Here is a 27,503-nt window from a genome sequence, read left to right on the forward strand (position 1 = left end):
TTATGGGTGAAAGACAAAGGGGTTTATTTACAAGGGAATACGAATTCGGCTAAAAGGAGTTATCCACAACGTCTCTGTCATCGCAGTCTATGCACCCACGCGAGACTCAGCCGACGCTATAAAGGATACCTTCTACAACGAATTACAAGCTGCCGTCAACGGAACCCCCGCCGGCGACATGCTTGTCATAGCAGGTGATTGGAATGGCAGAACTGGCAAGGCGGATGCTCAAACAAGATCTATGCTGGGCCCATTTGGCGTTGGGAATCGCTGTGCCAATGGCGAACGTATCATTAACTTCTCCAATACGAAGTTTCAGCATCCAAATCATCATTTGGTGATGTGGTACTCGAATGACGGTGTCACGGCAAACCAGATAGACTACATTTTGATATGCAAACGATGGGTAAGCAATATGCGTGACTGCCGCGCTTACAGAGGTGCTGAAACAGGAAATACCCATGGATCGGATCATGTCCTTGTTAGAGCCAAGCTCACAATGCGACTGAAGGCCAACAAACACGTTTCCCGTCAAAAACGTCTTGATATCACGAAGCTGAAAGTGGACGACACTGCGACTCAGTTTCGACTGGACCTACGCAACCGATTCAATGGTTTACAACCAGAAGAATCGGTGGAAGATATATGGAAAGCACTCAAAAAGGACGTCACTGAAGCAGCGGCCAACACCGTGGGTTTCACAAAGCGTCGTCAAAAGGACTGGATCTCAAGTCGAACGGTGAAATTGGGTGAGGAGGCTAAACGTGCCAGACTCAATGGAGATGCCAACTATCGTCGCCTTCGCCGAGAAACAACGCACTCTGCCCGCAACGACCGCAATGTCTACTGGCACGATATCGCAACTGACATGGAACATGCGGCCTCGGTAGGGGACTCCCGCAAGTTATATCAACTATTGAAGTCCAGCACACAGACGAGGTCATCCGTGAGCGAATCCATCCACAACAGTGGAGGTGAAATCATTACTGAGCTAAACGCACGATTGGATCGGTGGCACGAGCACTTCCATGAACTCCTGAACCACCAGCCTCCACCTACAATACCAGGTCAAAACACCCCCACCGCTGCAGATCTCTACGATTGCTCGTCGGATACCCCCAGCCATGAAGAAATCAGAGCCGTCATTGCCAAGTTGAAGAATAACAAAGCTCCAGGTGAGGACGGTATCCCGGCTGAGGTCTACAAGACCGGAATCGATGAATTAACCCCTCGCCTACACCAGCTGATTTCTGAGATTTGGAATAGTGGGGAGATTCCCCAAGATTGGAGTGACGCCATCCTTCTTCCCTTTTTTAAGAAGGTTGACAAACGGACATGTAGTAACTACAGAGGCATCAGCCTTATAGAAGTCGCTGCCAAAGTCTTCACTATCCTCATTCTGAGACGGTTTCAATACGAAAGGGACAGAAGGACTCGTCCTAACTAATGCGGATTCCGACCTGGCCGCGGATGCGTCGACCAAATATTCACGCTGAGGCGAGCCTTGGAACAGCGCTGGTGCTACCAACAGCATACAATCGTATGCTTTATCGACTTCGCTGCCGCTTTTGACTCGGTCGACCGCGGTACCCTGTGGAGAGTGATGGAAGCAGATGGTATCCCCCCGAAGCTACTCAACTTGATCAAGGCCTACTACCATCAGACTCGCACGCGTGTCCGCTGTTATGGCCAGGACTCCTCTTTCTTCAACGTCAGCAGTGGTGTCCGCCAGGGATGCGCGCTCTCGCCCACCCTTTTCAATTACGCTATTGATTGGATCATGGAGCAGGCGCTGCCTGGATATCCTGGCGTCGTGGTGGGGCGTAACTTTCATCTCACCGATTTGGACTACGCGGACGATATTGCGGTTCTCGGGGAGAGCTACAGAGACATACAGACGGTGCTGAACCGAATCCAGGAGAAGGCAGCTGCCATCGGCATGAGAATCAACACCAGCAAGACGAAGATTCTATCGGCTGGCATCCCCCAAGCAGAAAGGTCCTCCGTCACTTTCAACAGGGAAACCCTCGAGGAGACGGATAGCTTCAAATACCTGGGCTGCACGTTCATTGGTACCGGTCAAGGCATGAATGAGATTGAAGCACGCATTAATGCCGCACGAGCTGCCTTTTGTCGACTCTAAAGACGATTATGGTCACGGCCTGAAATACGTCTGAGGACAAAAATACGAATCTACCAAGCCCTCGTCCGCTCAATACTTTTGTATGGATGTGAGACCTGGCCCATACGGAAAGCGGATCTGCGACGCGTAGAAGTTTTCGACCACTACAATCTCCGCCACATTCTCCATGTCCGTCCCTTGGATTTCGTCGCCAACAAAGAAGTCCGGCGTCGCTGCAATCTCCAGGCAATTACTGACCTACAGCGGGCCCGATGCCTTCGATGGTTTGGCCATGCCTCTCGCTGTGATGCAGGGGTCTTTATCCACGAGGCTATCTCCTCACGTCCTCTACCCGGCTGGAAAAAACGTGTCGGTGGCCAGCTAAGAATGTGGCTCGGGACTATCAAAGCCGACGCTGAGCTTATTTCAGGCCCGCTCATCTATGGCCTGTCTCGTTGGAGACGTGACTGGCTATTGCTCACTCGGGATCTTGCCTCCAATCGCCGGGCTTGGGCCGCAGCGGTACGAGATGTGCATCTTCATGAAGCCGACTCAACTCCTCCAGGGTGAATGTCGTTTCAAGTAAGTACAAGTACAATACAGGTGACATAAGAGTTACTCGACATCTTGGCTTATTCTCTTTCTGTCTTTTTTCCTTCTCTCTCAGTCACGTGAGAGGGTATAGTTCATTGTTAGGGGATGTTAGGTTATTCCATTATATCAGTCTGTCACTTACAAGATTTAATGATTTTTTAAGGTATCTACCAAAGATGTGTTGTCTGTTTTGCAAAGTACTTCAGGCAACTTGGGTAGTCTGAACATTTCTTACAGCATGGCAATTATCAATACACCTGCATCAGCAGCTTCAGTGAATGCAAGAGTCTCATATGCGAATGGGCTCTTTGTTACTTGGTCAAGTTTTTTGATGGTCGGCATATAGGAACCAGTCTATTCATCTTATCATAAACAAAGATGATAAATCCATTCTGTGAGGAACCATCCTCCAAGCTGGCATAGGTAGCATCAGAATAACAAACCACACTCAAATCTGAAGAATTTCCCAGCTGTGGAAAGGATATGGACCTTGTCTTTGATTTAAGCTTTAATAGTGACTTGTTGCCTTCAAAAAGTAACTTCATTTTAGGAGACTTTCCAGTATTACTCATCCTACACATATCAAATGATACATCAGGTCGAGTTTGGGTCAGTACTCACATCATTTGATCTGTTAGTCTTCATTCATCTCATCATTTTTCCTTAAGGATCTTCCTTTCTTTATATATATTGGAGAAATAGATGACACATAATTGTTTTGGTTTATAATGATCCCATCTTCCATTTGTCTAATGCACAATCCCAGAAATTTGAAGGTTCCATTTTCATGCATTCCAATCTTGAATATTTTCTTTTTAATTCTGAAATCACATTTTTTTTTTTTAATAATCATTTCCACAAAATATAAAGTCATCTATACGCATTGCCAGAATACCCATCAAGTTCTCGGATGAATCACGCCAAAGAAACAGTGCATTGTCAGATGCATTTACCATTCCTTTTAGTTTAGTTAATTTCTGAGTAACTCATTTTTACCATGAATGGGATGCATCATTTAATCCATAAATACATCTTTTCAGCTTCCACACTTGACTCTGGACATGCCTCGAATGGTAGTCTGAGAAAAACTTCTCACTCTAGCATGTCACTTTGCAAAAATGCTGAGGTGAAATCAGGGGTCCCCATCTGCCAATTCTTAATGGAGACTGTTAGTATTACAAGATGCATAGCCTCACGGCTGCATGTTGGAGAGTGTTTTTAGGTTATGTGAATTTTCTTCATAGTCACGTGTTACAAGACAAATCTTCGTTATCTTTTTGTTATCTTTAACTTTCTCTGTTATCACCCATCTTGTTGATATGCATTTTTGACCTATGTTAGGGACACATTCATACACTTCGTGAGTTTTCATGTTTTTATTTCTTTCTCCTTTGCATCAATGACATCTTTTGCTTATTCTTGTCCAGTTGTGAGGAAATCATGTTCTTCTTCATGATCTCCTTCTGTTACTTGGGGACGTTACCACTACTGATAACCTTATCTCAATTCATTTTCTGTAGTTGGTTCTATATTCCGCCAATGGCCATAAGTTCCAGTTGATTTTGGTTTTCCACTCATTACTTCCAATAATTTTATATTCCACTATTTTCCATTTACTCAGCCTTGTAGTATTGTCTTTCAGTTCCTCCTTGTTACTATTAGAATCTTCATGTTGATCTTCAACTTCCTCTTCCAAGACTTCATTCATTTTCATTTAAGGGAATTGTATTTTCTTTATTCCTTGGCCTTCCAAGGTCCTTGTTTACTTTCTTCAAGTGACATGGATACATCCTCTAGAATGCTCCTTCATGTCGGATCAATACACATTGACCCTCTTTACCCAAAACTTTGGCAGGGCCATGCCATCCTTTATAGTTTTGTCTTCTATAGTAAACGCTGTCCCATGTCACAGATCGTTCATCCATGTAATGTCTTATATTAAATCGCAATGCTCTCCAAATTATTTTCACTTGATTCAACCTCCATGAACTTTTTTCTTGCAGAATGTAAGGCATTTAAATTTATTCTAACCATCTCACTGGTTATTGAAGTGTCTAATGCAAGTTGATCTATCAAAACTGATGGCATATTTATGTTTAATCCAAAAACAAGCTCATTTCAGCTATGTCCAGAATGATTCTGAAGAGCATTTTTGGCACTAACAGTCCAAGCCAATGCTATTTCTGGTTCACATTTCTCATCTTCCAATGTTTTTCCATTGCTTCAGCCAATATTACATATATTGTGACGTTCCACAGTGCCATTACAGAATGAATTTTCAGCGACTGTAATGCAGGTTTGAATATTCAGTTTTTCATTCATCTCTCTGTAACCATCGTTATTAAATTCTCACACATTATCACTCAAGAAGCGTTTGGGAACTCCAAAATTTGCTATCCACATTAAAAATATGTTGCGAATAATTTCTTCGCTCTTCTTGGTTTTAATCAGCCTGGCAGCAGAGTACCTAGTGGATGCGTCAATTAGGTGTAAAGTCCAGCATTGGTTATGTCTGAATTCTTTTAAGTCCATGCCTACAGTGGCATTGGTTATGTCTGAAATGAAATCCATACATACAGTGTCATTTAACCGGTTTCCAAGAGCCAATCTCACCACCGGACGAAGAGGGTATCTTCTAAGCCTTAAACAAATAGAACAGGAATCACAGACATCCTTAATTAGAGCTAGAAACTTTTTACAATGAAAAGCCCTACTGCTTCTCACTAATGATACCAATTTCTCTTTTGATGCATGAACAAACTGTAATTTTTCAGCCTTCCTTCTTTATTCCATTCTAGGGCATTTTTTTTTTAGCTTCACACTGTAAAACAAAGTTTGGTGACTTTTCAGCCTGCAAAATCATATTTGTCAATGGAAGACTATAGTGTCCAGAAGTTGTCTTTTGCAATTTTATATATCGACCTAAAATCTTACAGCTGTCACTTCACTTTTAGAATCTAGTATCATATCAGCAGTTTTCATTGATTTATAATTTAGTAACAATAAGGGTAAATCATTTTTGACAATGTCAGCCTCTATATATGCTCTAACACTTTTTAAGCCTCCTATCGTTACTGGAAATTTAACTGCTTTAATTGCCTTTACCTTCTCTCCATCACAAAAGCAAAATGTGTCCTATTGGATTTAAGTCTTCACTAACTGCTTATCTCAGTTATTTAATGTACCCAGAAATATATTCAGCTAAGGATCTCCAGTAATAGTTATAGAACAGGCAGAATCCAACACTGCCATACCCAGTGTCTCTTTTAAAAGATTAAACATTTTTATATTGGAATCATTTATCAATGTTCGATAACAGGTCTCGGAAATAATTAATGAGAGGTATTCATGTTTTGAATCTGCAACAGTATTAATATTTTTAGGACTAAAACCAGTACAGTCTCTAGCAAAATATGCCTAATAGAACCAAATTTGAAACAACGCATTGTCCTATCTTGTCTGTCTGTTGGATTTATTTTGTTTCCTTGATAGAATTTTTGTTCTCTTTTACTTCCGTTCCGATCGAAATTTACAGTTTCAATGTCTTCCTTGATAGCGGGAACTGTTTTTCATTCCAATGAAGAAATATCAGAAAACACTTTTTTAAAAATATCCTTCATTGCTGCATAAGTTGAACTTCCACATGTTGTCCTCGATAATTTTTCGTTTTCTTCCGATATATTCGTTGCATTTAAAACAAAAAATGCTTGCGTATTTACATAATTTCTGGTACAAGAATTCATAACGCACCAAACAGTCGTTTATGTTTATTCCAGCAGTTTTTTTGTAGAATTAAAATTTCTTGAATGATATGTATGTCCTCGTGTTTTTATCCCTTAAATATATCTCGTCCAATTTGTCCATAATTATTTTTAATTTGTCAGTTCGGCTGATATCTGTGATGTCTAAGTGTCGAACACATTCTCGTATGTTTTGTGGCAATGACAAAAATACTGCTGTGCCCTGTTTTTTTCTTAAGTAAATCTGTGAAGATAGATCATATACTTATGTCTTGTTTCTACTCTGTTTTCTTTCCTTCGCAAAATAGATGGCCGTTTCGTAAATGACGCCATCTTTCTTTCAATTGTGTTTCAACGTAAGTTGAACAGATATACTATTTGTCACACGAAAGAACTACGCTCTGCTAACAACGTTAGTTCACTTAGTACTTCCCGCGACGTAGGATAAACACGTATTACTGTAGAATATCCACTCAAGACAGGGGACATATCTAAATATATAGAAGAAGGCCGCCAAGTTCGATAACTCTCATTTTAACAGTCTGGAGATTCTTGATAACTTACCAGCTAGGAATTACTTGCATTTCAAAGTTCATAAACGCTTTAAAATAAGTTAAAACCCCCAAAACTTATCCGGGTAGGTAGAAGAGTAACTTATCTTGCTTTTGGTAACATTTATTTGTTATATATTTGTTTTCTTTTACCATTTTTTCGGTTTGTTGTCTATAGTAGAAAAATGCCCTGTTTTTCTCTCTTTAGTTGACAAGTTTTGGAACTTTGTAAAGAAGGATTATCACGTGAAGGATTATCTCTTCTGACGATGCCAGAAGCAATTTCTATGTAAGGAAATAAATCTATACTTAAGTAGACAAAAATATATTTTAATTTAAGTGGAATTGTCTATGTGGTTCCTGTTCGTGAGCTTGATCGATTGACATAGCTAGACCACATTGTTAACCTTGACACTAAGAGGCAAATAATATCCAGACCTCTCACCGAGGATTTATGTACTTGGGTCGCTCCAAAATTAGAGCCTCCTATATTTTTGACTAAAAAAATTGAAACCTACAAAGATGGGAGTGGTACCATTAAAACGAGCAACCTTTTGTGCTCCAGAATTTATTTTTCTACATAGTCACCATCATTCTCAATACACTTTTGCCAGGAATTCACTGTGCATCTCTGCTTATGACACACGTTCATGATAGGGGTTATTTTCTTATCCATCCGGGCAGAATAAAAAATAGGAGGCATTACTTTTGGAACGCTCTTCATAATATGAACCAAATATGTTCCGATTTACTTGCCTCCCAATAATTGTAAAATTAAACACAAAGTCATTTTTTATGTAGAGGTTACCCAACTAGATAAAAAAAAAGACACTGGATTAGACAAAAATAAAAATGGCGCCAGTCAAGAAGGAATTGTTCTCTGACTGACGACAGAACAGACACTACACCTTGATCTCAGCCAAATATGTCAATATATTATTTTGACAAACACAAAAACCAGAACCATGCTGCAGTGTATTGCCATTTTTAATAACATGTTAGTCTATATTTGATATTTACGTTGCTAGGAAAAGTATGGCTGTATAATATTGAAACACCAATTCTTGTTGAATCATCAGAGTTAAGCAACGTTCATCTTGGTCAGTATTTGACTAGGTAACCATTTGAAAATATCAAGTGTAAGTGGCTGTAATGACAGTTTATCTAATACCTTTAAGAAATGTATGATTAAAGTGTTGCATCTGTTCTGTTCTTGATGAGTGAAGGATAAGTAGTTTTAGACTGGATAAAATTATTATTTTTGTCCCAAAAGCCCCTTTTGGGGAGCTGGATTTTTTTTACCATAAAAATTGATCTTCTGTCTAACTTTGCCTCAGGAATAGGGAGGTAAGTAAATAGGGACTCACCTGTGTCATAAGGAGTTTTCTGTAAAAAAAACAAAAAAACTGCACTGACTTCTACGATAGCGAAATTGGTAACGACACTGGCTGAAAACTTAGGTGTGCCAGGTTCGAATCCAGTTAGTTTCTCAGAAATACTTTCTTCTAACCCACATCTAACCTTGTATCTAACCTTCTGGGGAGGAGTTAAGTAAGTACTCTTACTTCCCATTTCTGCTTTAAAATATGTTGTGATCCCATATTTTGCATTAAAGGTCGAAGGGTGTCTGTATTATCAGTAGGTTTTAAAACACATATTTCAGTTTATATTTGTTATAAATAAAATGTTGTATAAATTATATAATTGTTATATAAATTATATAATTGTTATAAATTTGTTTCTTAAAATGATCTTTCATTAAAGGAGTAAAAATATACGTATTTTATTGACAATTGATTTTGATTGGTTAATTCAACTGACAATTGATTTTGATTGGTTAATTCAACTGACAATTGATTTTGATTGGTTAATTCAACTGACATTTCATTTTGATTGGTTATTTCAACTGACAATTCATTTTGATTGGTCAATTCAACTGACATTTCATTTTGATTAAACTGTTTTTCATTAATAACAATATTTTTATGAGTGATTCATACCAAGCTGTCAATCATATTTACTTTTTTTCTTTAGTGAAAATCGCTCCAGGCAAGACATGAAGCCATTTTATGTAAGGAATAAGAACAATAAAAAGTAATGATAAATACTATTTCCAGATCAAAAACTGTCCAACAGAAAGCAATTCTTCCCCGCTCATGGAATGTGAGGACTAAGATATGAGTAATGGAAGTGAGAGTTATGAAATTGCTGAGAGTAAATCCACGGTTCACTTTCTACTTTTTTTACTTTCTCATGAGAGAGCAACATTTAGAGAAGGTTAGTTTCAAGAAAGTTGTCTGGTTTAAAAAAGAAATATTCTCAACTTTGACAGAACTGTCTTTTGTCACAAAGAAAGAGATACTACCTGGGAATTGGGAATGTTTTTAAATTTTATATGGAGTTGTCTGAAACGGCGATTTTACCTCACTGCAAAAATATTTACTTATCTCGCCACAATTCAATTATGCATGTTTCTTGATCTTCTCGCTTTATCCTCAGAGGAGGAGAAGTATGTTTTGGCCGGGGAAATTTTTATTTTGTATTTAAAAAATATTTTTTTTAGTCCTATTCAGGGTGCTCCTTTTTGAAGAACTGGATTTTCCTTGCATTAGAAATCGACTTGGCATCTAACTCTATCTTCGTAGAGGGAGACAAGTAAATATGGACCCTAACACACACACACACACACACCATTAACTAGAGAACCAAAGGCATCAGAGATTAATCCTGACATGCTTCCCAGTTAAATACAACTGGGAGGTGCTTCCCGAGACGAGCAACCTCCAGGGTGTGTTTTTAATTTCACTTGGAGATTTATATTTATGTATCTACGCTTATAATCATTTGGATTCGGTTTCATCTTAAATGTTTATTTTACAAAACATTTTGCAACATCGCGACTCAGCTTTTCTATCGTTCTGTTCACATTAGTATCTGAGGTGTGTGTGTGTGTGTGTGTGTGTGTGTGTGTGTGTGTGTGTGTGTGTGTGTGTGTGTGTGTGTGTGCGTGCGCGCACGCGCGCACGCCAGCCAAAGCTTCTAAGATACCCCTTCCCGGCACTGTCGGTCGCCGTCGCCGCTGCCGCTCTGTATAAATCTTTGGTTCATGTTTTTCTTGAGCCTAAAAGCCAACGTTGCATATGAAAGAGTCTCTTGACTGCTGTGTCAGTTATAGAGTTGGAAAAAAGCGGTAAGGGTGGTGGGTGAGGTGAGATGAGTCGGTGGGAGGGGGATAAGATTGATGAGGATTGAGTGAGAGAAGATGAAGATGGTTGGTGAACTATGACAACAACGATCAGCCAGTTTTTCGCATTTCTCTCCCTTTTCTTCTTTCTCTTCTATTCTCTCTCTCTCTCCCTCCTCATTGTCTTATCGCTTCCCGTCGCTCCTTTTCCCTCTCTCTCTTTTTTACTTTCTCCTTCAGTTTCTTCCTTTTTCATTTCTGTCTCTTTCTCTCAGTCTCCTTTTTCCTTTCTCTCTCTGCCTATCGTTTTAGCTTTCTCTCTCTGTCTCTCGTTTTACCGGTCTCTCTCTCCTTTTACCGTTCTCTCTCTCTCTTTCACTTTTCTTTTCCTTTCTCTTTCTATCTCTTTTCTTTTCCTTTCTCTCTTTCTGTCTTTTTTCTGTTCTTCTTTATCTTCTTTTTTCCTTTTCTAATTTGTCTCTTGTTTTCTTTTTTCTCTCTTTATTTTTTCTCTGTGGCTCTTATTTTTCTTTCCTCTTACCATGTATTTCATTTTTCCCTTTCCCTTTTCCAGTCTATCCTTACTTTTACCTTTCCCTATTTTAGTCTCTCCCCTTTTTTCCTTTCCGCCTCTCAGTTTCTCCTCCTTTTTCCTCCTCTCAATCTCTCCTCCATTTTCCCTATTTCAGTCTTTCCTCCTTTATCACTTCTCTCTTCCAGTCTCTCCTTACTTTTACCTTTCCATCTTTCAGTTTTTCTCCAATTTTCCCTTTGCCTTTCAGTCTCTCCTCCATTTTCTTTTTCTCCTCCTTCTTCCCTTTCTCCCTCTTCTTCCCTTTCTACATCTTCTTCCCTTTTTCTTCTATTTTCCCCTTTCTCCTCTATTTTCCCTTCTCCTATTTTTCCTTTCTCTTTTTTCCTTTATCCTTTTTTCCCTTTCTCCTTCCTTTGTCCTCCCTTTCTCCTTTTTTGTTCCTCCTTTCTATTTCCCCTTTTCCCTTTCCTTTTTTCCCTCCTTTTGCTTTTTTCCCTGTGCCCACATTTCTCCCTTTTCTATCCCATTTTCCCCCTCTTTCCCTTTTTTCCTCCTTTTTCACTGTCTCTTTGTCTGTTTCTCTCTGTGTGTCTTTCATCCTTCTTCTCTTTCTCTCTACGTACCTCACTCTTTCCCCCCCTCTCTCTCTCGGCTTTTATCTTTTTCTCTGATTTTTCCTTTCATTTTTCTTTTTCCTTATTCTCTTTTTCAGTTTCTCTTCCTTTTTTCTCTTTCCCTCCTTTAATCTCGCCTATTTTTCTTCCTTTCCCTCTTTCAGTCTCTCCACCGCTTTCTCCTCCTTTTCCCCTTTCTATCCCTTTGTCCCCTTATTTCCTCTTTATCCACTTTTTTCCTATTTGTGTCCCTTTTTCCCCTTTGTTCTCCTTTTCCACTTCGTCCTTCTTTTCTCCTTTCTCCATCTTTTTCCCCTTTGCGTTTCTTTTTTTCCTTTGTTGTCCTTATTACTCTTTCTCCTCTCTCTCTCTCTCTCTTTCTCACTGTGTTTCTCCTACACCTTATTCTCTCTCTTCCCTTCCTTCTTCTCTTTCTCACTCTCTGTCTCTCCTCCGTCTCTGTCTATCTCTCTGTGCCCCCCACTATCTCTCTGCTCCTTCTTCTCTGTCTGTCTTTCTTTGTGTGTTATTCATTTACGCACACATTTAAAAGCATAAGTTATAATTGAGATCTCCCTAATAGTAATGTGTATATCTTACACTGTGTGTCTGTTTTTCTCATTAACATGCACACACTGATAGACATACTCTGGTTGGGATACCTCTGTTAGAACATGGGTACATCTCTCTCTCTCTCTCTCTCTCTCTCTCTCTCTCTCTCTCTCTCTCTCTCTCTCTCCTACTATTATGTGATCTTTGCACATTCACACTCTGGTAATGTTTGGTGTATCGTTTATCTCTCATATAGAGACAAACATATAGATTCTCCAGTTGATGTTACTCTGGCAATGCGTGATACTCCTTTCTTTCTCGCTTTTACTTAGACATCTCCAATGATATTCAATATATATCTATCTTTAATATATACACACAAAGATAAACTCTATATCAGATACCTTGCCTAGTACTGTTCTCTCTCTCTCTCTCTCTCTCTCTCTCTCTCTCTCTCTCTCTCTCTCTCATCACACATGAGCCCATGCTGAGTCAAAGTAAGTGTCCCTAACGATACTGGTTTTAACAGAGCTAAGAGGGAAAAGATAACGAAATACCAAGGTCTTATGTACGACTTGAAAAGAAACTGGAATCTTTGGAAGATTTCCATCATTCCAGTAACTGTAGGAGCAGGCGGACACATGAACAAGAATTTCAAAAAGATCTCTCGGTTGGAGTGACTGAAATTATGTGTGGATGCCCCATCCCAATAAAAAAACAAAATGACAAGAAAATTAAAGCAAAAGGGAAAAGACATCTTTGATGATTAGTGTATCGTATGCGCACATTCATAGGCACATTCTAGAGCTGAGATAATAGTACTCTCTCTCTCCTTCCCCATTACTTTCTTTTTCAGTTCCTTACCCCCCCCTCTCTCCCTCTCTCTCTCTCTCTCTCTCTAATAGATTCCCTTTCTCAAACACATACCACTGATAGCGTATAATAATTGTTATCCAAATACACAGTCAAGTATTCATAAGATGTAATATTATTACCCTGCTTACTTAGAACAGCTGGTTTCAAATTAAATGCTTATTTGCGCTTGTTTTTTCCTTTCTATATCATTGCGATTTTCCCCCTTTTCTTTTCTCTGTTGACAGGATTACTTTGTATAAGAAGTGTATCTGATGACAGAGTGATGTCCTTGCAGACAGTTGTAAGTAATGCCTTTTTTTTTTTTTTTCTTTCTGTTTCTTCTCTCAGTTCTTTTTATTTTTCTAACTGGTAATATTTTTGTTTTCTTTCGCTGTGAAGTGGATCCATGTACCATGGCGGGGCGTACAGTACTTCGTAGAGATGATCTGCAGGCGACTTGGTTTATTTATGGAGAGCTCGGTTTAAATTGGCACTGTTTGATAATAATAATAAAAAAAAATGATTGAAATAATATCAACTGGTATAAAGAACTGGAATAGGGTTGGTTTATTTCTAATGACTGTACACCGCCCCCGCCCCCACTCCGCTGTCAAAAATGATGAAAAACAATTATGCTTCTCCAGTGTTTGCACTATGATTTATATTCATATGAAATCAACGTCTAAATCGGTAAAGTTTTTTTTTTTTTTAAATTCCATTTTCATACCAGAAAAAGCACAGTGCCACTTTGACGTAGGGGGCTACTATCAGAGACACAAGTTGCAAGTATACTATGTAGGGATTTGAGCAGCAAGATGTCTGTTCACATCACACTTGAACTTCTGCATGTCAGTACAGTTGGAAAAGCAGGAATCTGGAAGGAAGTTCCAAGTCTAGCTGTTCTGGGAAGAAATTATTAGAGTAGAAAGCCTTCTTACATCTAGGGATCTCTACTGTGTAGGGGTGGGATTTTACTGCTTGTCAGGTTTGTCAAGAGAATTTACATCGAGGGGTTACAAGGGCTTGTAGTTCGACGGAGCATCCACCATTAAAATACTTGTAGAACAGATTGAGGGATGCAACATTCCGTCGATGGGACAGAGATTGAAACGTAAATGACAGTTCAGGACCTATCAGGTTGGCGACTCTCTTTTGAATCCCGTTCAGGAGCAAGAGACTAGTAGCATGTACCAGCTCCAATGTGACAACAATACTCCATACATGGGCGAATGGTGGCCTTGCAGAAGTACAGGATACTTCTACAAGGCCACCATTCGGCGTAAGTAACTTTCTAGCATGGTAGAGAGAGCCCACCTTCCTCGCAGCGGTACTGGCAATGCTCTCAATGTATCTCTTCCAACTCGTGTTCCCTGTGAACGTTAAGCCAAGGAGTTTGAAACAAGTACTTTCAGGTGATGTATTTTTAGCCATATCTAGTAGTGGTTGAGAAGGTTTCTTGTAATTATTGAAGGAAACAAGCTTAGTCTTGGCAGCATTGAATGTGGCCATCCATTTAAAAAGAAATAAGAAAACAAACGTCTGAAACTGGAATGTTTAAAAGAAAAATAAAGAAAATAACATATCAATCGGTATAAAAAGGAGAAGATTGTGCATATTACGTGTGTTTTCCATATGAATTAATTTTAGAAGGTGTTGTGGTGGCACACATTCATTTGCATATGTGGATAGTAATTACACATAAATAGGAAGACTCAGTTAGTCTGAGTGTGTGTTCACCAGAAGCCACCGAAGGCCGCCGATAGCAGATATGTTTCTCCAGAAAAGACTCTCTTATTTGACACCATTATGTAAATATCCTGTAAATATACCTTTTCCTAATACACTTCTTATTTGATCTACCTTTGTTTGTTAAGTCGTCATTTGTATTGCTTTCTACGTTACTTGTTTCAACCTGCAAACTTAACAGAAGGTAAGTGGGGGAAGTCTTACTTGCTATTTCTTTTTTTTCTCTTGTCCCATTAAAAACATGAAAGTGTTTCATCTGGCACGTTTTAACTTATTAACTTTGCCTGATGGAACGGATATATATATATATATATATATATATATATATATGTATAAGTGATGGGAGGTTGCCAATATTGTTCCCGATTCCATGCTAAATTACCGATTCCGATTCTTTATAAATCTCTGATTATTTAACTATAAGATTGTCATTTTCCCCGATTTTCGTAAAAACACATATTAAATATACAGATATTTTCCAAAACGTCAAAATACACTTATGGATGGTGATCTATCGATTTTAGCTTTACTGCTAATTTAAAATCAATAAATATTTATTATATCATTATTATTAGCAATGGGAAATTTTACTTAAAACAAAAGCAAATAAAAAAGACAATTAAAAGAATTATTTTGGCATTGGAAAATAGGCATCAATTTTTCTGATTCCGATACTACCAAATCTTCTGATTTTTCCGATTCCCAATTCTGATCAATCGTCCCAACACTAATATATATATATATATATATATATATATATATATATATATATATATATACACACACACACGTACATTTATATACACACAATTTAGTACATCTGTATACATACACACAAATATATATATATATATATACACACACACACAGACATATAAATACACATGGATCTTCTTTATAGAGTCGAGAATTTTTTCCCCAAATGATTTAGTTTTTTTTTTCTTCATAATTAATCTTATTTTCTACAGACATCCTTTTTTCTACAGTCCTTTTTTTCTTATCTTATTTAGAAAATCTTATTTTCTACAGACTAGAGTCCTTTTTTCATCCAAAATTATAGAAAGAAATGTCAGTTTTTTGATCAAATAAGTCAACATTAAAAAAGTAGGCAAACATTTTACATCACAATAAAATGTATAATAATATAATAATGTATTTCCCTTTAAACTTAACAAAACTCGCTTTATCGCCATACTTAACTATTGCAATCTGACATTAAGTGACCACAGCAATTGTCAAATCTATATAAATAGATATTTTCCCTCTCTTTCTTTCTTTTCACTGTTTTTCTCTATTCTTATTTTCTATCTTTTGCTTTTATTTTTTTTCCTTCACTTTCTCTTTCTACGTCATTCAATTTTGTAGCCTTTATATATATATATATATATATATATATATATATATATATATATATATATATATATAAACTCCTCATGGTCATCTGTTGTTAGGTATATGTTACACAGCAACATGTGCATGAGGTTTTCTCAAATTGCTTATCAATGCAAGACAGGTTTATAATATGATTCAAGTCTGTATTTACTTGCATCTACAAAGTCAAACAAAAGGTCAAAAGATCGTTTTATTTTCTGCATATTCAGCTCTCCCAAAACGGTGCACTCTAAATGTGATAAAAATCAATCAAGAACGATTTCATCTCCTCTGATCGAGAACAGAACAGATACTACACTTTCAAATATTTACTTGCATAAAATATAAATAATTTACATTTGAACAAATTAGGCACAAGGCCATTCAAAGCATGGGAAAATGGGTGTTGTTGGTTATCCTTTGTCACCATGACTAGAAAATGTCTATTCGACTCCTTATACCATAATATCACATTTACTCCAGGGGCCGTCTTAAAATTTCCTAAATTGTTCAAAAGTATTATTGAAAATTACTAAGTACATCTATATACTATCATTACACTTTGATTTTAGCCCAAAGTCACGAGCCACAAAAAATAATTGTCAGGTAAGTGACTTGAATTATTTTAAAAAATCACTGACCTGCATTTTCTTTCAGATTACAAGCATAACCTCACATTTCTTTATTCGCAAGTTTTGATTGCTATAAGAAAATCTTAGGAATGCTTAGTGACAAAATACTCTGTATACATTGATCAATATTCTCATTAATAAAGAATATATATTCATTATTTTATATAAGTGTTGAGTCTGATTTTATTCTGTCTATTTGAAATATTGCAATCTAATATATAATTAGAATTTAGACCTAAATGTCTTCGCTTCTGACACATCGATATTTGATTTTGCTTAGCTAATTTGTCTTATTATTATTATTATTATTATTATTATTATTATTATTATTATTATTATTATTATTATTATTATTATAATAATAATAATAATAATAATAATAGCATGGTTTTTAGAATACCAAATGTTTGGGTTCTGATATTTTTTACTATTACTTTTTATTTATTTTTTGGATGATATACTTCTAAGTCTGTTACAAAGAAGTTACACTCTCTCTACTGGGCTAGAAAACTTTTCTCACTTGTTAGTATCAACAAAGCCTTTGCTCATGCATGGAGTATATCTGTCGCATCTGGACTAGTGTATGAACCATAATAAGACAGTTAAAATGGGCCACTACTCTAATAGGTTTTTCACTGTCTACCAAGCTCCAACCACTGCCCCATCACCAGAATGTTGCATCTGTGTTTTTGTTGAACTTATGCCCCTCTGCTTGAATGAAATGTGCCATAAAGGACTTGTTGCACTTGTGCCCCATCAACATAAATACCATCAACAATCGACAAAATCCCATCTTTCTACTGAAGAGGCCTCCAGTTGAACTTTTCTTATCTTGATAGGTTTTGCATGGTAAAAGATTTACACTTTGATAACATAATTGTATTATATATATCTTGCTAAACTCAGGGAATCAGCACAGAATTTCAAACAGAAACCTTTATTTAATTTACGGGGGAAGCATGTTCTCATTTCGTCAGCCATGACTGGGAAGAAGTCCTAAGTAATCCGCAATTGAATTTTGAGTGTCACCCACACTGAGGATTGAACTTTCAACCCCCAGAAGAGTAACTTACAACTGAATTTTATCAAGTGCTTTATCCACTACTGCACATTGATCGAAATGTTGTGATGTTAGGCTGTATAGGGTATTAACTTTAGTTAAAATCGCCTTTCATCAAATTTTTTTCGATTATCAATATTTATAGAAGACATTCCAATACAAAACCTATCTGAGAATACTGCTACACACATACAGTACATTTGTGTTAAATTTAAAAAAAATCAGCCTCAGCAAATATTTACTTGGTCCTAAGCAAATATTTACTTGGTGAGGTCATTTTGAATCTTGTGGACCTGATGTTTAGATAATTTGTAAGATTTTAAGTTTTTTGGTTATACACAAGTTACATTTTTTTAATGTTGAATTTAAATGTAATACTCCAGTATAGTTTTCAAAATAAATTGCATTTACTTTGACCTGTCAGATTTCCGTTCAAAGTTTCCAGTTTGAATGACCATATCTTAAGGATGCGTTTTATGTTTTTGAAAAAAATTTACAAATAAAAAATTTCAACCAGGAAATAATTTTTTTCTTGATGAATGTGCTGCTTCTCTTGTGTGTTTAAAAGAAATTTTCTGAAAAAGAAAAACATATTGGAAATTATAATAATCCCCTACAGAATTGAACATAGCATTTTTTCAATCACGCAAAGAATTTAGTTAGGTACTAAAATATTGATTGAACCGGTTTGGCAATATTCAAATCGCTGAGGTAGACAGAAAAACGATCAATATGCTTTGTTATTGAGAAAGTATATTAATCAATAATCATATAACCTTGTGTATGTGCATACATTTATATATGTACAGAAGCCATACATAGAGATTTTGAGGAAAGAGAGAAAAAAAGATTCTTAGCAATTCGATTTGATAAGGAGTTGTGTATAGAAATTAGTGATGGGACGATTCTGACACAATTACAGATTTTATTTAAATTCCTGGTCCCGATACAATCACCGATTCCAATTCTTTTTAAATTTCTAAATATAGAGTTTTTTTTTTTTTTTTTTTTTTTTTTGTGTATGGGCCATTACTTCAAAACCCTATGTAATATGTGCATATATTTTCGCAAATATAAAAATACACTTATGGAGGTGACCTATAGATGGTATTAGTTTTACTGGTAGTTTAAAATCAATAAATATTTGTCATTTTATCATTAATACGCATCATGGAAAATTAAGTTTTAAAATAAAAACAAAGAAATAAACAGAATAAAAAATTAGAAAAACAGGCACAAAAGTTTTCTGATACTGATTCCGATACCCCAAGAAGTTACGATTTTCTTTTTTGTTTCCGATTCCAGTTAACACTCATAGAAATATAATATACTTATGTTGCATACTGAAGGGGACAGCTCCCGGTTTTTAATTAGAAACAAAGTAATTAGGGTCGAAGATAAATTATTATTACAGGAGAATGCTGGAATTGAACTCAATATCAAAAGTTAAAATAAATACATTATTGTCATTTAGATACGATTCCAGAAAAGCAGTGGAATTATCCATTGTAGTTAGAAATAACTATAAAAACAAAGTTAGATCAGAGGAATAAGGAACAATCAAATCAAGGAATGTCTTTTATGTCGCAAGGACATGTGTTTGAAGCATATGCAATACCCACATACAAAACATGCGCATGTTGGCCACTTTCTGACGTCACAAAGAAATATAGATTCAATATATGCAGTTAAGTTAGAGTTCGAAAACAGTTTTGGCAGTTGAGAGAAGAGAGACAGAACAGTCAGAGTTCAGTTCGAGTTTGAAAGAGTTAGCCTAAGCTCCTTCAGAAAACGAAGGGAGGAGGTGAAGACAAAATGTAGCAATCTAACAAGGCATCGAATTCTTATCATTCTCATCACCAGCTGGAAAATAAATGTCTTCATATTGTTATGTAAGCCTTTGTCTTCATTTGTTATCAACCACAAAGTAATGTGTTTTGTACTCGTCTTGTATAATGAACTTTATATGAAACCCTTTCCAAAGTGTTGACTGTATCCCCTTAACCAATAATGTATCTCCTCTCCATGTTTACAGAACTGTTTATTACATCTCTCTTCACCTCTATAATCTATCTCCTATTATAAACGTCCCCACTCCCGTTCACACTATGCAATACAACACTTATAACTAATAACGTGTGTTATTTCATTTTAATTTTGCATTCATAAATCTTTCTAAAAGCATATATGTTGACTTAATATAAAAAAAAAAGCATGACATTTTATTTATTTTTACAGTTGAGGTTTGTTTTGATTTTTACAAGGTGTTATTTTCAATATTGAATAAAGCAATTAAAATTTCAAAAACATATTGAACGTAACTGAAATGTAAACATTAATATACAGACTGGAAAGTAACTATACTTGAAATTTATTATTAAAATATTATTCTCACAAGAAATGAATGGCGAGGGCAAAAGTTGCAAGGCTTCTCCTCTATTTTTTTCATTTAGTCTTCAAATTCCATGAGTGATATTTGTGACTATGGGTAAAAAACAATTTCTGGGTCAGCTGTTGTGCTGGTGATGTAGAGATTTTAAATTTCCTCATACTATTAGTCATCTGCCAATCTATCCATCTCATTAATCCTCATCTTTAAATGTGTTTTTAGCCTTGATAAGGGTTGACTCGTTAATGAAAAAACAAAAGTTCCTCGTGAAATCTGTTGATGCGATTCCTAGGCGTACTGAAAAGCTAGTTCAAATGCTGGCGCCCATGTTAAATAAAACCTCATTCTATACACTTTCTTATTATATTCATTTCTTGTAAAAGAATTTTCTGTAATAAATTATAAGCACTTAATAATAGAGAGTTAGTTTCGAATCAGCTTGTACATACAGAGATAGAACAAAAAAATGGAAAAAAAGGATTATCAGCAATTCTATTTGATCAGGAGTTTTATCTAGAAATATAATATACTTTTTACATTTCTTGCTCACATTACCTGTTTTTCCTGCTTGTCTTGTTGCTGCTTATTCTCACCTACTTAAAATGCAGTCCAGTACAGATATGGCGCAAATCAAGACAAGATTGCAATAATCTATGAGAACTCATTCAACACACTGTAAACAATACAATATTGATTGAACCTATTGATTTAATATTTAAAAAAAACGTGACATCTTATTTATTTCTAGGTTCAGTCGAGGTTTGTTTGGATTTTTGCAAGGTGTTATTTTCAATATTAAATAAAGCAATTAAAATTTTGAACGCATATTCCGTGTCTGTTACAATTAAATTAAATACTACAAGCTGGCACCAAAATTGAAAACATTGATAAAAAAAAAATAGAAAAATATCCAAAGAATCTCAATGACGAGGTCTATTCATTAAAAGTGATAATTGATATACTTAATTGCTCGATGGTTGCTGATGAATATGAATACATTCAGGTTCCTTCTCACAAGAATATGATTGGCTGGTCAATGGTCAAGGATATGATTGGCTAGTAGAACAGCTTGGGAAGACTTTGAAAGATATGCCAAAAGCCTCCCGCTTAAAGATACAACAGCTCCAACCATGGACACTTGTTCAGTAAGTCGATTTACTAGATTATTACGTGAATACAATAGCCAAGACCACTCATCTACTTCAAACGAATATTTCACTTTCATGGAACATATCAGTTGTTTTAAGAATTTTTAAGGTAAATTATGAAGCGGAAAACGACAGCTCAAACGAAACAGAGCTTCTTTCTGAAGCCATCATAGAAAAAGCAAACATTTTGAAAAAAGTAAAACCTAAATGTTTGAAAAAGATTAAGAAGAAAGTTGATACTGATGATCGAATCTTGAACTCATTTTTTGTCCCATCTATAAGACAGCAAGAAAACATAAGCACTTCGACTCTTTGAAGCGATTATAGTTCCTGCACACAATGATATTTCCCCTCATCAAACATGGCAGACTCAAGCAAAAGTCATTGTCACTCATGCATGCTTGATAGCTGAAAAAAAAAAAGAAGACTCTTGCACAATGATAATATCTTCTGTCGATCGTAGTCAAGTCACCAGTACCAAGTCACATAACATAACTCAGGATTTTAATGGTATCATCTGTAAGTTTTTCTAGTAAGTCATTCTAATAGTGAATGTTAGCTAAAAGAAATAATTTTACTGGACTATTTTGTAAAATAAACCTGTTTTTATTACCCAATTAAAAAAAACAAATGTAGAAATTGTGCATTCTCTCTCTCACAGTTGTGATGTTGCTAGTCTCAATCTTTTCTATCAATATTATTATGGCATGTGTTCCTCAGAATTGTCCGATCGATTCACTGCTTCCTTTGTTACAGCTTGTTTGACTCGTTGGTCTAAGGGTCTCTATTATTTTGCTACTTGGACAGTTTATCGTAAAACAGCTTCCTATTCCAGTAGGTTCTTTTCATGAACTGCAGGCTTGTGAAATTCTCTTCTTGCTGACTGTTTTCCTCCTACCTATAGCTTTGGTATTTTCAAGACTTAAGGTTATTGAACATCTCCTGTTTGTGATAATTATTTTTTTCTTGTTCTTGTTAGCTCCTTACATCAACTGGCTTCATGCCTTGTCTGGAGCTATTTCTATTTTAAAAAATATCCAATTCACAAATATATTACATAAAATCATAAGGTGTAGCACCAAAGATTAAAACTATATTTCAAATATATATAAATCACACATTAAAAGAGGTGATAGGTAATTAAAAATTTATATAACTGAAATGTGATTTTTTTGCCAGCAAAAAAAAAAAAAAAAGTATTTGGCTTTTCGTTTTTTTTTAATTGTCATCTTTTAAAAATGGTAAAAAAAAAAAAAAAAAAAAGGTCAACCATGTATTTTTTCTTAAGGATTTACTCGCCTGAAAAAAAATGCTATTTTGGTTATGAATAAATAAGATTACATTTTTCTTAATAAAAGTAAAAAAAAAAAATCGATCTTGGTAGCCGCACCCTGCCTCTGTTAAAGTAAAAAATCAATCCTGATTTAAAAATAATGAATGTAAAAGAAATGTTGCATCCTCAAACAGAGATGCAATGCAGAATCGCATCTTTGGCTGGCTTCTTATCAGTTTGTTCACAATGCCAGTATTATTGAGTCCAAGCGTATCTATTTTTTTTTTTTTTTTTACTATTAAGGTGAAAATTTGTGTAATCACTAAAAATGGGTCAGCATACACAAATTAAAAGGAAAAACATATTTTACTTTGAAAGCGAAATAACGAGTGTCCTATAAATACGACACTTAATACATGTGATATATTTTAGAAATCAAAGGATGACACATTCAATATAAAATTTACACATTTTGGTAAGGAGAAAAGCAGTTCACACAAAGAGTTACATTTCGCTTTTGGCCATAAGTTAGCGGCTTATTGTTGCAAGACTCATTTATATAACTTTATACATCGTTGAACAAATAAAATTCTAGCAAATTTCACAAAAACTTTTAAGAGGCTTTCAACAACTCTTAGAGAGAAGTTGATGAATATAATTGAATTTTATCCTTTTTTCAGAGTAAGCAGTACTATTATTTATTATCTTATAGATTAAAAAAAAGAGTATTTGGCGTCCTATTTATTGGACAGTGGGACCTAAAAGGTAAATACACAGATTATAAAAGATGCTATGGAAATGTTATCATGTATGTGAGTCAACTAACGTTCGATTGAGAGGAAATTGCATACCGAGAATGTGGGGGTGGGGAACTAGTAACAGTAAAATTCGGAAAATTAATTATATATCTTCCAGATTTACTTATTCTAATTAGTAATCATCTCATTTCATTAACCTTTATACTCGAGTGGCCCAAATAAATGGTCATCCATTATTATATATATAAAAAAAATCATATTTAAATACGAGGGTATATCATCAGTATAAATGAACAACAGAAAAGAAAGAGAAAAAGAAAGAAAAGGCAACAAAGAAATGAAAGAGAGGCGAAATAAAGAGAACAAAACGGTTGAAAGAAAACTGAAAACAAACAATGAAAAAATATTCTTGACTTAAGTTTAGAACGTGATTTTTTTTTTTACTTTATATATATATATATAGTTTAGTTTAGTTTATATAGAATGGTTAAACCCTGTAAAGTTGACTTTAATATAAAGGGATGGTCTTTATTGAAAGTTTCGTGGATGTTTTTTGGCCTGATGAGGTGATTTTCCCTGCTAGGGGGTCATTGAAACACGTTTGCTAATGTGTAGCCAATAGCTCTCCAACAATCAATATATTGCTCTGTTTCATGCATTGAGCACTCTTTGGAATGACATATTGTGTTGTTGTTATGAGTTACTGAAAAAATTCATCCAACAGTATAATAGTATATATATATATATATATATATATATATATATATATATATATAGCTGCTATATAACACAACGGTTAGAAGCTTCGACTGTCGTGTGGGCGATCGGGTTTTGAATCTGGCTTGAGGTAGTTGCTTGTCTAGCCGCACATATATATATATATATATATATATATATATATACACACACCATTATCTCTCCATTACCGTGTTTAACTGTCGTTTTTATGAAACTTGGTGAAAATCTTTCTCAAGTTCTCCGATTGCACCATTCGGGAGCATCAATGACAAGACAAAATCTTGATTCATTTAACCAGAAAACATTCCTGAATCAGTCTGTATCTTTCTTACCATAATACGAGAAAAATCTCTTTCTATCATTGATGTTCTTAGATAAAAATGGCTTCTTTGGACGCCTTTTAGAAGAAAGTCCCATTTCTTTCATTCATCTAGATATTCTATATCTAGAAAGAGAATTTCCAGCCCCTGTTTTGAATTCTTTGCTATGGTCAACATAAGTTTTCTTTCAATCCTTCAAAACAGTTAATTTAAGTCTGTGGTCGTCCTTCAAAGTGGATGCTCTATAGCGACCAGATCCAGATTTCCCTTTTACCAAGCGTTCGACTTCGAACCTTTGACTAATTCACTTCACTACAGAAAGAGATGTTTTCACTGTTTCTTAAAATATCAAAAATCTGCTTGTAAGTCATTTTGGACTGCCTTAATCCTGCAATTCGGTTTTTTATATCCTCACCAAGATGCGGTCCTACCATTTTTAGGATTAATTTTTAATCTGCAAAATAGAAATTTTCAGTTAAAATTCACAAAAATTCATGGAAAAATACTGAAAGATCGATTTCTTCTTTCTTTCAATCGTGGCCCATTTTTTTTTTTGATCATGAGTATATATATATATAGATGTTATTTGTTTTTGTTTTTGCGATACTTTTTTGAATGAATTATACGAAAGTGCATTTTTACCTAAATGCAAGTTGGGAATAATTTTCCCTTTGACCAATTTGATACGCCCCAAATGGGGAGCAGCATATATATTATTTTTTAAAATATAATTCTCCACTGACATGTGTTTCTGATGAGTCGTAGACAACGAAACACATGTCAGTGGATAATTATATTAAAAAAAATAATATATAAATTCCCTATTTTTCCTACTCCGAAATTTAACCAAGCAAAATTTATCAAGATAAGAAAAGCTCTACACTATCAAGGAGATAATAATATTAAATGAAAAGTGAGGAAAAATGTTATATATAACTTTATTATATCATCAGAACAATAAGGAAAAGTTAAAGGGAATTTTTTCTTAATAAATTTATATATAACATTTATTCATCATCTTGCATTTAATATTATATATAGATATAATTTATATACACACTTGAAGGTTGAAGAGTACATCGGCTGAAGTGTAGTATAAATATATAAGTATGTTAACAAGAATAATTTCAATAATTTCACAGTATTAAATGTCTGCTACGAGGGGCGTGCAATAAGTAATGCCCCTGACTCACTTCCCATAGCAGTAGAGCAACGAAACTGGCACAGTTATTAGTCTTTCTCTACATAGGAACCACCCAGATTTATGCATTTCTCCCATCGTTTGATGCAGCTCTGGAGACCGCTTTTGTAGAACACCCCAGATTAGTCCTCCAACCACAACGTGACTTCAGAAATCAAGGCTGCATCATCTGGGAAACGCTTTCCTTTCAAAAACAACTTCATGGCTGGGAAGAGGTGAAAGTCAGAGGGTGCAAAGTCAGGAGAGTAGGGAGGATAGGGTACATTTCATAACCACACGCCCATGCTTCTGATCTGGCGACATGCGAGTTGTGCACCGGAGCGTTGTCCTGCAGGAGGAGGGTACCTTTGCTGATCTTACCTCGCCTTGCCTCTTGATTTTGATAGCTTCCCTTAATTTCCTCAAAAGTGAAGCATAATAGGCTCCTATAAATGTGCTACCCTTTGCCAGGAAATCTGTCATCACTACTCCGTCCTGGTCCCAGAAGACTGTGAGCATGACCTTGCCAGCGGAGGGCTGCACCCTTGCCTTCTTTGAAGGTGGTGAGTCCAAGTGCTCCCACTGCATTGACTGGGCTTTGGTCTCTGGATCATAGTGATGGATCCAGTCTTTTGAAAAACTTTGACTCAACTTCTTGGCACATCTCCAAATTCATCCTCGAGCACTCAATGCGTTCTCGCTTCTGGAATGGTGTGAGCAACCTGGGAATCCATCTGGCAGACATCTTATGCATATGCAAATGGTCATGAATGATAGTTTCCACAGACTCTGTACTAATCCTGACATCTTGGGCTATTTGACGAATAGTAATGCGCCGATCTTCCAAAATGGCAGCCTCAACTTGACGGACAGATGCCTCATCAATGGCAGAAGTGGGGGCGACCAGGTCTGGGAGCTGTTTCCACAGACTTCCGGCCATGTTTGAATTCACAAAGCTAGCGTTTTACAAGGTCATATGATGGGGCATTATCACCATAATTTTCTTTCATTTCATCAAAAGTCTCCTGTGGTGAGCGTCCTTTCAAATACAAAAACTGGATCACTGCTTAGCATTCAACAGGCTCCATTTCACACCTGACCACGTTCAAACACATATAAAACAGAAACTACAATTAGTTCAGAGCTGTAATTTGCCACATAACCCGTAGAGAGAGAATCATTGCACATGCAAAATTTCAGCTAGATCAGACAACTGGAAGTGGGTCAGGGGGCATTACTTATTGCACGCCCCTCGTAAATCATCCAATTACTGTTTTCTAGGTCGGTTATTGTCTTGAGTCGGTAGTATATAAAGTTTTTTCAATCCTCTCATAATATCCATCACGCAATTTACTCATCTGATTAATACCTATCTTATTAATACTTATCGTATTAATAAGATAGGTAATTTGACAGTGAATGATGAATATTACGAGAAGTTTGAAAATTAATGATTTTGTTTTAGTCTTGATGATTAGTAAATAAATAACTTTCCAAAAGGGTTCATATGCCATAAAACATACAAACCAAACTCTTCAGTATATAATTTCATATCAATGTTAAAAATGGAACCCTAATAATTTTGAATTTTTATCAAAAACTCCGATCTTCTTATCAGACATTTGATACTGTGGAGTTATTTAAACTGTTCTCGTTAACACACTTATATTTATACTACACTTTAGCCGATGTGCTCTTCAATCTTCAAGTGCATATATATAGTCATTCACATTCAGTACTGTTTCGCTGTATCACAGCTCATCAGTGCGGCTAGACAGGCAACTACCTCAAGCCAGGATCGAAACCCGACAGCTCAAACGACAGTCAAAGCTTCTAATCGTTACGTTATATGGCTGCTGCTGTGCGGGTAGTGAATTAACGATGTTTTGACATTGTCCAAATGCCTAAGCTCGATTTGTTTACACAAAGAGCATTGCTTAATACGCTGATGACAGTTTGTATATCACTTCTCAATATGCTCAACCCAAGATAGGGAGCATTATAGTCATTCACGTACAGTACTGTTTCGCTGTATCACAGTTCATCAATGCAACTAGACAGACAACTACCTCAAGCCAGGATCGAAACCTGACCGCCCAAACGACAGTCAAAGCTTCTAATTTTATATATATATATATATA

At 35.9% G+C, this 27,503-nt stretch overlaps 1 protein-coding gene across 2 annotated transcripts in view; it reads left to right on the forward strand.

The window, feature by feature from the left end:
• The window catches only part of LOC145291482 (uncharacterized), an 848,143-nt gene that overhangs the window by 174,308 nt on the left and 646,332 nt on the right, over positions 1-27,503 (forward strand). For both annotated transcript variants that reach the window (XM_080137367.1, XM_080137394.1), the window contains exon 2: positions 12,993-13,048. The gene's annotated coding sequence lies outside the window, so the exon portion shown is untranslated. The remainder of the gene's footprint in view (positions 1-12,992; positions 13,049-27,503) is intronic.

Source organism: Euprymna scolopes, chromosome 2, assembly GCF_053919585.1.
Source record: "Euprymna scolopes isolate OS-2025 chromosome 2, ASM5391958v1, whole genome shotgun sequence".
Classification (NCBI taxonomy): Eukaryota; Metazoa; Mollusca; class Cephalopoda; order Sepiida; family Sepiolidae; genus Euprymna; species Euprymna scolopes.